A 12,142-nucleotide genomic window follows, 5' to 3' on the forward strand; every position below is an offset into this window, starting at 1 on the left:
TTTCAAACCTGGAGCAGGCAGCTCGGCCACTTGGATCAGAGGCTCGGTCAGAGCTTCTGTGTCCTGCCGGTCACAGGACCAAGCTCTTCCTTTGGCATTTAGAATGATCTAGATTGCAGGCAAGACTTCCAGGGATCTTCCCTGACAGCCACGTCTCCAGACTCGCCTCTGGCTAAAGCCTCCGTCTCTCTTCTGATCCTTGCACAGATGAAACCTTTTCTCCCGCCTCGGTCTCTGCTCTCCCAGGATCTCAAATGCTCTGACCCCAGAGACTCATGGACCTGGCTCTCCCTCATTCTTCAGGTCTCCGATCAAACATCTCAGCCTCAGAGGACTTCCCTGACTACCCAGTGATGTGGGATCGACACATAACATGCGTCACAACCCATGCATGCTCCGGTTTGGATAACAACTTGCTCGTTTACGGTCTCTTACACCTGTCGATTTCGTGAGCACAGGACAGGATTGGTCTTTGTTCAATGCCACACACCCAGTCCCTGCATGCCCCAGGGCCTCCGGAACGGCGTGCAGAATGAATAAATGTGTCGAAGTTTCACATATGCAAGTGACATGGAGAACACTGAGCTTGTCTGGAACGCACGGAAGATTAATCACTTCCTAATATTTAATACATTTTTAAAGATTTAACGTTTATTCATTTTTGAGAGATAGAGAGGGACAGGGCATGAGCAGGGAAGGGGCAGAGAGAGGGAGACACAGAATCCGAAGCAGGCTCCAGGCTCCGAGCGGTCAGCACAGCCAGACACGGGGCTTGAACTCATGAACTGCAAGATCATGACCTGAGCTGAAGTCGGACGCTCAACTGACTGAGCCACCCAGGCGCCCCATTTAATACGTTTCTAAAAGCCAAACATCTGAGTCAGGAGAGACCTTTCTTCTGCCCACACAGCTCTGTTTGTTTACTTCCAATTACGCATCAGTGTGTATTCCAGCCTGTCTTCTAGAAAGAGCCAGTTCTGGCAGAAGCCAATAAAGACCATTATTCCCTAGAATCCTGAAGCTGCCAGGCTATTATCTGCCTTCTGGCATCCTGCAGTCACCTGTGGCCCCTCTTGCCTGTAAAATGCTTGCTGCTGTGGCTCAACAGCTCCTCGGGGACAGGGAAGAGCAGGGCGGTCGGCCAACTGCCTTTTACAAGCCAAATGTGAAACTCGACGTCTCTGGGGAGTGTGTCTGAGCAGGTGAGTGATGGAAATGTCCAAAGCGGGTGAGGCGCAGCCACAGCGTCCTGCTTGCTGCCTTATATCGTGTAAACACGCTGGGCTGTGGCTCCTCTCTCCTTGGTCCTCCCCAGATACACCGGCACCGTGCTGTGCCTGACTTGATAATCTCATCCATCCTCCAAAAGGTGTGAGAAAACAGGGCTCCCTCTGGGCGCTCCTGCTGACCCTCCCCCCACCCTGCTCAGGCCTTGCAGAAGTCCTTCTGAGACCTACCCCCTGGACACCTGCCCTGGGGCTCCAACAGGGACCAGCACTGCCCTGAGTGAGTCCAGGCCCCCTCTGAGCATTGTAAAGCGGGGTCCCAGACTCCCCCTTCCCATCTCCCACTTCCTACGGCCCCATCCCTGTGGCTGATCACTTTTGCCCTTCATCCCTGTTCACATCAGGTACAAGTTAGCCCCCACCTGTCTCCTACTCACTTGCCCCCAGGAGGCTCTGTACAACCCACGTTTTGCACCCCTCACCCCCCGGCTCCCGGAACATGGCTGCCACTTTGCCCTGTCATCTCGTGGACCACCACAAACAAAATCCCCCCCCATTCTCAGTCTTTCCACCCACACGTGCCTGTGTTTCTGCTGTAACTGAAGGCACCACACTGCTGAGGCCTCCCCTCCCCTCGGAGACCGGTGACAAGTGATCACAAACCCAGTAGCCTGGTGCAACACAAATTCATTACCTTATGGTTCTTGGAGGTCAGAAATCCAAGGTGTCCAGGGAGCCTCGTCCCTTCTGGAGGCGCTAGGGAAGAATCCGTCCCCACCCCACCCCCGGCCTGGGGTCTGCCCCATCTTCTAAGCCAACAATCACATCCCCGGCCCCTGCTTCCCGCTTCACGTCTCCTCAGACTCTCGGCCTCCCTCCTTAAGGACCCTTGTGATTAACCGGGCTCACCTGGAAAACGTAAGCAACTCTTCCCATCTGGGAGTAGCACGCACACCTGCAGAGTGTAAGGTGACCTTCTGCCGTGCACGGTGACAGCCACAAGCGCTGGGGATTGCGAGGTGGACATCAGCGGGGACTACTGTCCTGCCCTCCGTGTTCCCCACAGCCCTTCCATCACCGGGCTCTGCATGGAGGCGCCTGTCTTACTTCTCTTTGCCACATCCAGGCTGTTCTAGGCTGTTCTCCACCCCCCAGCCACTGTTCTCATTTCTTGGTGACTTGAGCTCCTGGGTTAGAGCACTTTCTTCAGCTCTGCTCTTGCCTTAGTTTTTTTGGCAATTCTGCCATCCATCAAAGGATCCTTTCCTCATCCCAGTTTCTGGGTTTCTTAAACCCTTCTTGTCCTGTGATTTGCGTTCCCTTCCTTCAGCCATCGCACCCTAGAGCAGTGGTTCTCAACATTCCATGTACCTCAGAAAGCCTGGGGGGCCTGTTCCAACACAGATCGCCGGTCCCATCCCCAGAATCTGATGCAGCGGGTCCGGGGTGGGGCCGGAGAATCTACATCTCTAACGAGGTGCTGGGACAGTGCACAGAGCCATCGCCCTGACCCTGAAATCACTGGCAACTTCAGCCCCTCCGTCGAATCAATTTCAAGCAGCCCCACCCCCCTCCATCGAATCAATTTCAAGCAGCCCCACCCCCCTCCATCGAATCAATTTCAAGCAGCCCCACCCCCCCTCCATCGAATCAATTTCAAGCAGCCCCACCCTGACCGCATTTTTGCCTCTTTCGCGCCTGACGCCTACACCTGTTCCCTGTCGCCTTTCTCTTGATCTGCTTCCTCTTCCCCTTTTCCAGCTTTAATGCCATGGCCAAGCGTTCCGGTCTCGTCCATGCTGGCTGAATCCAGCGCTGTTTCCTCTGCGGGTGCACCCGTGCGTGAGTCGCAGCAAAGCACAGATGCACTGTGCCTGCGTGACCGCCAGTGACACGCGGGCTTCTATCAGGCCCGGGACACCTGAGTCCCTTTCTCCTCGTCCGCCGCTCTCAGCTCTGCGGGATGAGTCCTTCACAGAGCCTTCTCCTCTCTCTTCAACCCCCAGCACTTCCCCACTCCCCCTCTTTCCCGAGGGCCTGCTTCCTATTCCATGAGGGAAATGGGGGCCATTGACTGCATGATGCCCCCAGGAACCGTCATGCTCCTGTCCCTTTTAGGCCAGGCCTCCACTCCCCCCCACCTCCTCAAGACATCACCCAGCTCTCACTCCTTCTGCCCCAACTGTTTCCTTTCACCCTAGATAATTCTGATCAGGATACACACGCAATCATTTCTCCTCCCTTAAGAATAAGGGACACCTGGTGGCTCAGTCGGTTAAGCATCCGACTCTTCAGCTCACGTCATGATCTGTTTGTGAGTTCGAGCCCCGCATCGGGTTCCATGCTGGCAGCGTGGAGCCTGCTTCCGATTCTCCCTCTGTCTCCCTCTCTCTCTCAAAACAAATAAATAAATTCAGAAAAGTAATAAAGGTTGGTTCTAACAATCCTGTCTAGCTCTTGCCGCATTTCTCTTGTTTTCCTTCACAGCAAAACCCCTCAAAGCACCGTGCTCATCCACTTTCTCCCATGCCCCTCCCTAGCATTCTCTCTCCAGCTCACTCCCATCAGTTTCGACACCCCCAACACCACCCGGTCAAAGCCACCAGTGACTCCCGAGTCACCGTCAAACTCAGCGGCCACCTGCCCAACACCATCTCCCTGGATGGGTCAGCCTCGCCAGCCAGCTGAGTATTCCCCTGTCTTTCCTTTATGTGGCTTCCACTGGGCACCCCCACTCCCCCCAACATTGGAATACCCCCCAGGCTCAGCCCTCAGACCCCTTTTCTATCTGCACTCATTTCCTTGGCGATTGCATCCAATTTCATGGTTTTAAATACCACTCACGTGCATTGGACTACCTGGATCCTGCCCCTGAATTCCAGACTCAACTACCTACCTGCCTGCTTGACAAACCCCATTTGGTGTGGCTTCTGGCCTCAGACAGTGAGAAACTGAGGCCCTCGGTCAAGAGCCTCACGGAGAACTGAATCCTGCCAACAGCTGCTGATTGTGCCTCACAAGACATTGAGGGGGCTCTGGCCATGGCAGACACCTTGATCCCAGCCCCACGAGAGACTCTGAGCAGGGGAATCCAGCTGAGCTGTTAAGTTTCGAGTCAATTTCCTATACAGTGATGGATAATTCACACACACACACACACACACACACACACACACAGGGCTAGTCACCAGCCCGAGGTCACACAGCTTGTTGGAAGGGAGTCAGGGTCCAAGCCTAGTTCATCCCCTAGAACTTGTGTTTTGCTTTGTTTTGTTTTTAGAGAGAGAGTGCATGAGTGGAATTGAGGAGTAGAGGGAGAGAGAGCAAATTTTAAGCAGGCTCCACACTCCGCACTCAGTGTGGGGCTCGATCCCACGACCCTGGGATCATGACCTGAGCAGAAAGCAAGAGTCAGATGCTCAACTGACTGAGCCACCCAGGCGCCCCAGAACTTGTGCCTTTTAATCTTGAAACATACCACCTCTCGATATTCTGTGTCTTGTGTTATGAGGGACATTTCCACCAGCATCTCCGACGAAGCACATGGGTGCTGGTGAACCCCGCTCCTAACAGGCTCTGGGTACATCTGCCTCCTGACTGATCCCCATGCCTCCTCCGCCCACTCCTTCAGCCGCCAGATATTGGTTCTGGAGCTCAAATCAGACCCAGCTGCTCTTGGACCTGAAGCCCCGCGATGACTCCTTTGTGAGCTTCTTGGGACCTGCCATGACTAGGTCCCGCCCACACCTGCACCAGCTGTGGTAGGTGCCCATGTGTTTGTTGCACGCAGGCCCCACCCAAGGATTCCTCACCTGTTGCAAGGCCACGGGCTTCCCCGCGCCTCCCTGGGTCCCTCCTGCCGGGAGGGCCGACCTGTCCCCCGTTGCACCCCCAATGCTTGGGGCCGACCCCTCCCCTTCCTCTTCACTCTCTGTCTTCTGGCTCCCAGCAATTGGCATGTCAACATGCTAGGTGTCCCCTGTCAAACAAGCCAGAAGCAAGAATAGAAAAACCTACCGACCCCCATGCTGCCCCCAGCCACTGGCTCAGCTCTCTCCCCCCCCTCTCGGCCAACGGTCTAGAAGGAATTGTTGATGTGACTTGTTCTAGTTTCCTCTCCCTCTGCCCACTCGTCAGCTGCTGCCCCCACCACGCTGCCGAAACCAGGGCCACCGGCGCCTTTATCAGGCTGAATCAAATGGATTCTTCTCTGCAGCGTTTGGCACGGAGTTCTCTCCACCACGTGAACCCGGCTCCTCCCCCTGGGTTTTCAGGACACCCACGCCACCTGTTTCCCCTGCTCCCCACCCCCCCCAACTGGCTTCTCTTCCTCTACAGCTAAAATGGAGGCTCCAACCCCAGGTCCTCATCTTGTCACCCATGGGGACCCCACGGCTTTGGTGCCCATCCTAAGACCAATAATGCCTGTGTCCGTTTGCTCCAGCTCGGATCTTCCCTTACCACTGATGCCCCATGTGGATGTAACTTAGGCGCTTCCCGCTGTCATTCTGTCATACCCACAGTGGAACTCGCCATCTCCCCTATGCCTGCAAAATGTTCTCCTCTGAACCCCCTCCCCAGAGAATGACATCACCACCTGTCCTGTTGCCGAACCCAGACCCCCAGGATTCAACTTCAGTTCCGCCCTCCCCAGCCCAGTATGGCTACTGGCCACCCCCTGCCACCATCCACCTCCATGCCCGCCATCTTGTTTCTGTCTAGTGCCTCTTATGTGGTCTCCCTGTCTTTCTTCCCCATAAGGAGGTCAGTCCTTGAGAGCAGGGCCCGTCTGTCCAGTCTACAACTGTGCCCACAAGGAACTAGATAAGCCAGGCACATGGCAGACACGCCAATATCTGACAAGTGAATGGGTACATTTTGCTCTCAGTTTTGTCTGGAATCCTTGGCTACAGCCTGCCTTCTGAGAAGCCCCTCCACAGCAACCTATGCGGTCTGGGGGGAGTTAAGGAGTATTGGGGAGACCTTTCTTCTCCAAACAACTTTCTTCTCCGGAACAACTTTCTTCTCCACTTGACCTAACTAGAACCCTAAATTAGGACTAAATCACTCCTTTGGTGTCTAGGCTGGAGCGGAAGAGAGAGAACCCACTGCAGCAGGAAAGATGGAGGGCCAGGGAAAGAGGCATCAGAATAGTGTGGGCAGCTGAATAATGGCCTCCAAACATGTCCACAGCCTCATCCCTGGAACCTGTGACTATGTCCCTTTACCTGGTAAAAGGGACTCTGCAGCTGTACCGAAGAACCAGGAGATCTGGAGACTCTCCTGGATTACCCAGGTGGACCCACCGTCATCACAAGGCTCCTTAAAGCAGGGAGGCGGGGCGGGGGTTGGTCAGAGTTAGAGAAGCCACAGGGATGGGAGCCAAGGAGCCTGGGCAGCCTCTAGACCTGGAAAAGGCAAGGAAGAGACTCTCCTCAGAGCCTCCAGAAGGAATCAACCCTACCGACATCTTGATATGGGGACTACCGACCTCCAGAAAGGCAAGGTCATGAGTTTGTGTTTTAAGCCGTGAAGTTGGTGGTGATTTGTTATGGCAACAATAGGAAACTCATACAAATAGTAACACTGACTCTTGCCTGGCTACCCTGTGCGTGCCAGCCACTGCGTGGGATCCTTGTATGGAACGAAACCGCCAGTGTTGAAATCCTAACCCCCCCAGGGCCACGGTGTTAGGAGGTGGGGCCTTCGGGAGGTGGTCAGGCCCTGAGGGTAGAGGCTAGTCCTCAAGAAGGGATGAGGGCCTTTATAAAAGCCCGCTCTCGCTCCACCACGCGAGGGTACAACCCAGAGGCGGGCCTCGCAGAACCTGATTCTACTGCCACCCTGGTCTCCACATGCAGCCTCCACGACTGTGAGCGATCGAGTTCTGTCGTTTGGAAACCACCCGACTGTGGGAGCTTGTCGACGGCAGTCCAGACTAAGACAGCCGCTCACGGTATTCTGCGAAGCAGGCGCTGTTATCTCCGCCGTACCCACTAGGAAAGGAGGCCTCTGAGAGGCGACGTGACCTCCCCGGGTCACACAGCTGGTTTCCACAGAGCCTGGCTGCAAACCCCGCTCTCCCTGATTCCAACGCCTACATTGTTCCCACCAAGCCCCGTCGCCTCTCAGCCGCTCCGCCCGGGGTTTTGGTTTTCTCCATTTGTCACACAAATCGATTTGATTAGGTCAGCGCTTTGTTGCTCTGTGTCTCGTTGATAGGTGTTCTGGGCGAGTTGGGGGGGGGGGGGCGCAGTCAGAGGTACAACGCCTTTGGAAGGGCTGAGTTAAAGCCCGAACTCCTTTTCTGCTTTTTGCTGTTGACCTGATCAGGGCCTCGGAGAGCTGAGGAACCCCTGTGACTGTTCAGAGGGTGGACGTCAGGGGCTCGTCGGTTACACGCCCAACTCTTGGTCTCGGCTCAGGTCACGATCCCACGGCTGGTGAGCTTGAGCCTCATGTTGGGCTCTGTGCGGACCGTGCAGAGCCTGCTTGGAATTCTCTCTCTCTCCCTCCCTCTCTGCCCTTCCCCCCTCCTCTCTCTCTCAAAATAAATAAACTTAAAAAAAGCTAAAATGTGGACTGCATGTGCAGCATTTCCTAACTGACCCCTGAGACCATTTGGAGCGGACCACTGCTCTGGACTAATTCTGGGGACATCTCACTCTGAAATGCTGAACGACACGATCTTGAAGTTCTTTCATTTATAAAGGACCAGGATGCTAGGAGTGTCAACTCACTGTGAGCAGGTCTGAGACCGGTCCCCCCGGTCCCCACGTTGTCAAATCCTCCTGAGAGGGGGGGCCCTCCGCGTGACATTCCTGCGGCCACCGTAACAAATGGCCACAAACGTGCAGCTTAAAGCCAACCGTTATTGCCTTACGGCCTGGGAGGTAGGAAGCCTCTCTGGGCTAAAAGCAAGGTGTGGCCAGGGCTCTGTTCCTTCTGGAGGCTCTAGGATTTCCCTGCGCTTTCCAGCTTCTGGAGGCCACCCGCGTTCCTTGGCCCGTGACCCCTTTCTCATTTTCAAAGTCGGCAATAGCAGGGGTGGGGCCATTCTCGCCGTGTCCCCTGGACGCTGGCCACCCTGCCTCCCTTTTCCACTGCTAAGGGTCCTGTGGTTACATGGGATCTACTCCAGGCCAGGCTCCCTATGGTAAGGTCAGCTGATTAGCAACCTTAATCCCGCCCCCACCCCCCCCTCCACTTGCCACGTAATATACCTGCACAAGTTCTGGGGCCTGGGACGGGCACACCTTTCGGGGCCTCAACTCCTGTCTCAACACTGATCTCAGCACAGTAATGACTCTCGTTTACGGTGCTGGTTATCTTCCCACTGTGGCTCTTGGGGGCGGGGGCTAGCATCACCCCCACTTTACAAGAAACTGAGGCTCGAAGGTGTGGATCCCCCTGCCAGGGGCCACTGGGTGGGAAAGGTGCCCAGCTGGGACTCGAGCCTCAGGAGTCCTTACTCTTGGCCGCCACGGGAGGTCGGGCACCCACCGCGGGCCACCTCCCCGCCGGAGACTCACAGCTTCGGGCCGTTTCACACAGAGCGAGAGCAGGGACCCTCCCGGGGGCTCGATGCTGCCACTTGCACAGGAAGTCCGGGCCTCCTCCGCCTGGCACCCGGAAGGATCCCACACGAGAGCGCCTGGTGCAGGGAACCAATTCAGGCCTCACCGGCCGGGTCTGTAGAAAGGGGTGGCCGGTGGCCCATGGGGCAGAGCTGCACCTGGCGGCTGCCGGTGGGCTGGCGATTCTCCCGGCAGCACGGTCACGCCTTGGACCACACCCGAAATCAGAACCCGGCAGCAAATTTGCATCTGCGGAGTGCCTGGGACGGGCGCTCCCACACGGCTTTGCTCCCATAATCCCCCAAAGCAACCTCTGAGACCGATAACCCCGTCATTCTTGTTGCACAGCTGGGGAAACTGAGGCCCAGGCGGCGGTACGAAGAGCGCCCATTTTCACTCGTGCACTTTGAGGCTGACCGTGTGCCCCGAGCAGGGTGTTGGGGACACAGCAGTGGGGAGGCAGGTCGTAAACAGCACGCAGACAAGATACTGAGATAAGTGACAAGTGTCACGGGGGAGAGAAGTAGGTCAAGGCAGGAGGAGTCTCGCAGGCAGGGTGGCTGGCAGTGTTGTGGGCATGGCTACCACATGCTTGGCACCGTCTAGGCCCGTTCCAGGAATCCTGTCACCAGAATGGCGTCCGGGAACCACAGCCCCCCTGCAAGGCAGGTCTCCCTTGTTTCTCAGGCGAGGTGGGCGGGTCGGGGAGGATCCTTACTGAGGACCACACGGCGTGCAGTGGCCAAGGTAGGATCAGACCCAGGGCTGCGAGCGCCCAAGGCAGATGTGCTCATAACCCCCACACTTGCCCCCGGGGGGTGGGGCCACGGGGCTACAAGGGGCAGATCTGTGGTCTCAGTGCTACACCAAAGACACCCCGGGGGCTTCCCTTGTTTGCCGAGCAAGAGGCGGGGGTAGCAGGTGCTCCCCAGGATGGGCAGAGAAGAGCCAGCCAAGGAGGTTTGTTTTTAGTCTAAAAACCTGAGTTTGGCCATAAACGTGCACATGGAAATGCACATCTTCATGTGAATATTTTTCTATTTATTTTTTACTTATTTAAAAAAAATTTTTTCATGTTTTTATTTGTTTTTGAGAGAGAGACAGATAGAGAGCAAGCGGGGAAGGGGCAGAGAGAGGGGGAGACACAGAATCCAAAGCAGCTCCAGGCTCTGAGCTGTCAGCACAGAGCCTGACATGGGGCTCGAACTCACGGCCTGAGCCGAAGTTGAACACTTAATCCACTGAGCCACCCAGGTGCCCCGTGAATATTTTTTTTTAAGTTTATTTATTTATTTTGAGAGACAGAGTGGATGGGAGGGGCAGAGAGAGAGGGAGGGAGAGGGAATCCCAAGCGGGCTCCACCCTGTCAGTGCACAGCCCAACAAGGGGCTTGAACTCACACACCGTGAGATCATGACCTGAGTGGGAGTAGGACGCTTACCCGACTGAGCCTCCCAGGCGCCCCTCCACGTGCACACGTTTAGCCTTAGAAATCCGCCTACCTTCCCCGGCCACAGGAGGTGGCCTTCCTATGCTGGCCTGGAACCCCAACGTGTCCCCCACGTGCATGCAGCTGTTGGACTTCTGATTTTTAGAAAGATTCGTGTTACAGTGACATGAACTTCCTAAGGAGCATCCCGCCCCTGCCCCTGGCCTCACAACACCTGAGCGTGAAAAGACACAACCTCTGGGCCCAGCCAAGGCGAAGTCTGTGCAGAAATTCCCCTTCGTGCCGAACACAGAGGCCAGAGGCGGGTCCTAAGGCAGGAGCATTTCCTGGCCTCTGGGAGACGGAGATGGGGACACTCAGTGGAGCCCTACTGCCCCCTAGAGGGACAGATTCTGGAGGCCCAGCTGGGGATCCGCAAGCCTGGAGCCTGGGCCCAGGGCTCTCCCCACGTGCGCCCCCAGCCAGAGCAGCTCCCCCGGGGCTTCTCTGTCCCTTCTCTGGGTCTCGCCTCAGGACAAGGTTAGCCTGACCTCAGTCCACAATCTGCTGAGGCGACAAGGTGTAGGAGCCCAGAGCCTTGCTGGCCGAGTCCATCCCTGGATCGTGGGCTGAATCACAAGGACTCAGCCTGCTCTGCCCAAAGTAGTGACTGGAGTCACAGGCACTTCGGCCAGCCTCTCCAAAGGTTTTAAATCCCTGAGCCCTGAATAGAATATGACATCTCATGCCTCCTAGTATCATTCAGACAAAACCCAAAGTGAAGCTGTTATAAGAGTGAGGAAGCCCAAGGCGTTTCAGACTGTTACACGATCCTTACTTTGATGTCTTTTTCATTCTTAAAAATAAATATCCCTCAAATGATTGACAAAATGTGGGTGCATCCCTCTGCTCATGTGCTAATAATGTTAACATTTAAGTACTGGATTATGAGGATTAGCTATCGCTCACTGGGCAGGTTCTAGGAACCCTGAAGTTCTTTCTGAGGGCTCTTCCTGGGCTCGCTCACCCGGTCCTCAGGACGGCTCACCAACGACGTGTTGTCACCATCAACATTTTACAGAAGAGGAAACTGAGGCACAGAGAGATTAGGCAACTCGGCCGAGATCGCACAGTTAAGGAGAGAGGGGGAGGTTCCAACCAGGTCCTTATCAGCATCCAGCGCCCAGCTTACGGGCCCCATCTTCTGAGACGCCTTCCCTGCCCTCCCTGGTTAGAGCTGGCCCACCCCACCCCACCCTTACTGGCCTCGCCTCTCCCTCGTTCCCTTGGCAGCTCTCCCTGCAACGTGCAGTTGTGTTTCTGGTTTTGCTGGGTCTGCCTCCCCCACTGCACGGTCAGCTCCGTGAGGGCGGGCACTGAATCTGCTGGGATGGTTTCAGCTCCCCGTGACTGGCCCTGGAACGTGCTGGGCGCTCCCTCCATATCTGTGGAATGAATGAATGAATGAATGAATGAGTGAACAAAGATGTACAGTTTCTATTCTCAAGAAGCTGCCACCGAATGGGGGAAAATTGACCTTATTGACTGTGTAGGTTGAAGGGTGCCCCCCACCTCAAAACGCCCACCGGGAACCTGTGAACACTACATTATTTGAAAGAAGGGCCTCTGGGGATATAATCAGGTCAGTGGTCTCAAGACGAGATCATCTTGGATAATGTTGGGGGGGGGGCGAAATCCAATGACAAGAGTCCTCACCAGAAGAGGGAAAGACTCAGAAAAGGCTGTGGAGATGTAGGCAGAGAGCGGAGTTCCGTGGCCACCAGCAGCTGGAGAAAATACTGGATTCCTCCCTGGAGCCTTGGGAGGAAGGTTGGCCCTCCTGACACCTTGACTGTGGACTTCTGCCTCCAGATCTGTGAGGGAGTAAATTTTGTTTAAAAAAAATTGTT

The 12,142-nt window shown here is 55.6% G+C and overlaps 2 long non-coding RNA genes across 3 annotated transcripts in view; one reads left to right on the forward strand and one right to left on the reverse strand.

Annotated features, from left to right (window-relative positions):
* The first annotated feature begins 841 nt into the window (after positions 1-841).
* On the forward strand, positions 842-4,353 carry LOC123384272. The gene is made up of 3 exons (XR_006595083.1): positions 842-1,202; positions 2,089-2,144; positions 2,988-4,353. It is a non-coding gene; the product is annotated as an uncharacterized LOC123384272 (long non-coding RNA).
* A 5,796-nt stretch (positions 4,354-10,149) lies between these two features.
* The window catches only part of LOC109497935, a 154,728-nt gene continuing 152,735 nt past the window's right edge, over positions 10,150-12,142 (reverse strand). For both annotated transcript variants that reach the window (XR_006595085.1, XR_006595084.1), the window contains 2 exons: positions 11,949-12,106; positions 10,150-11,677 (listed from right to left, as the gene is read on the reverse strand). This is a non-coding gene — a long non-coding RNA (uncharacterized LOC109497935). The remainder of the gene's footprint in view (positions 11,678-11,948; positions 12,107-12,142) is intronic.

Source organism: Felis catus, chromosome A3 (genome assembly GCF_018350175.1).
Source record: "Felis catus isolate Fca126 chromosome A3, F.catus_Fca126_mat1.0, whole genome shotgun sequence".
Classification (NCBI taxonomy): domain Eukaryota; kingdom Metazoa; phylum Chordata; class Mammalia; order Carnivora; family Felidae; genus Felis; species Felis catus.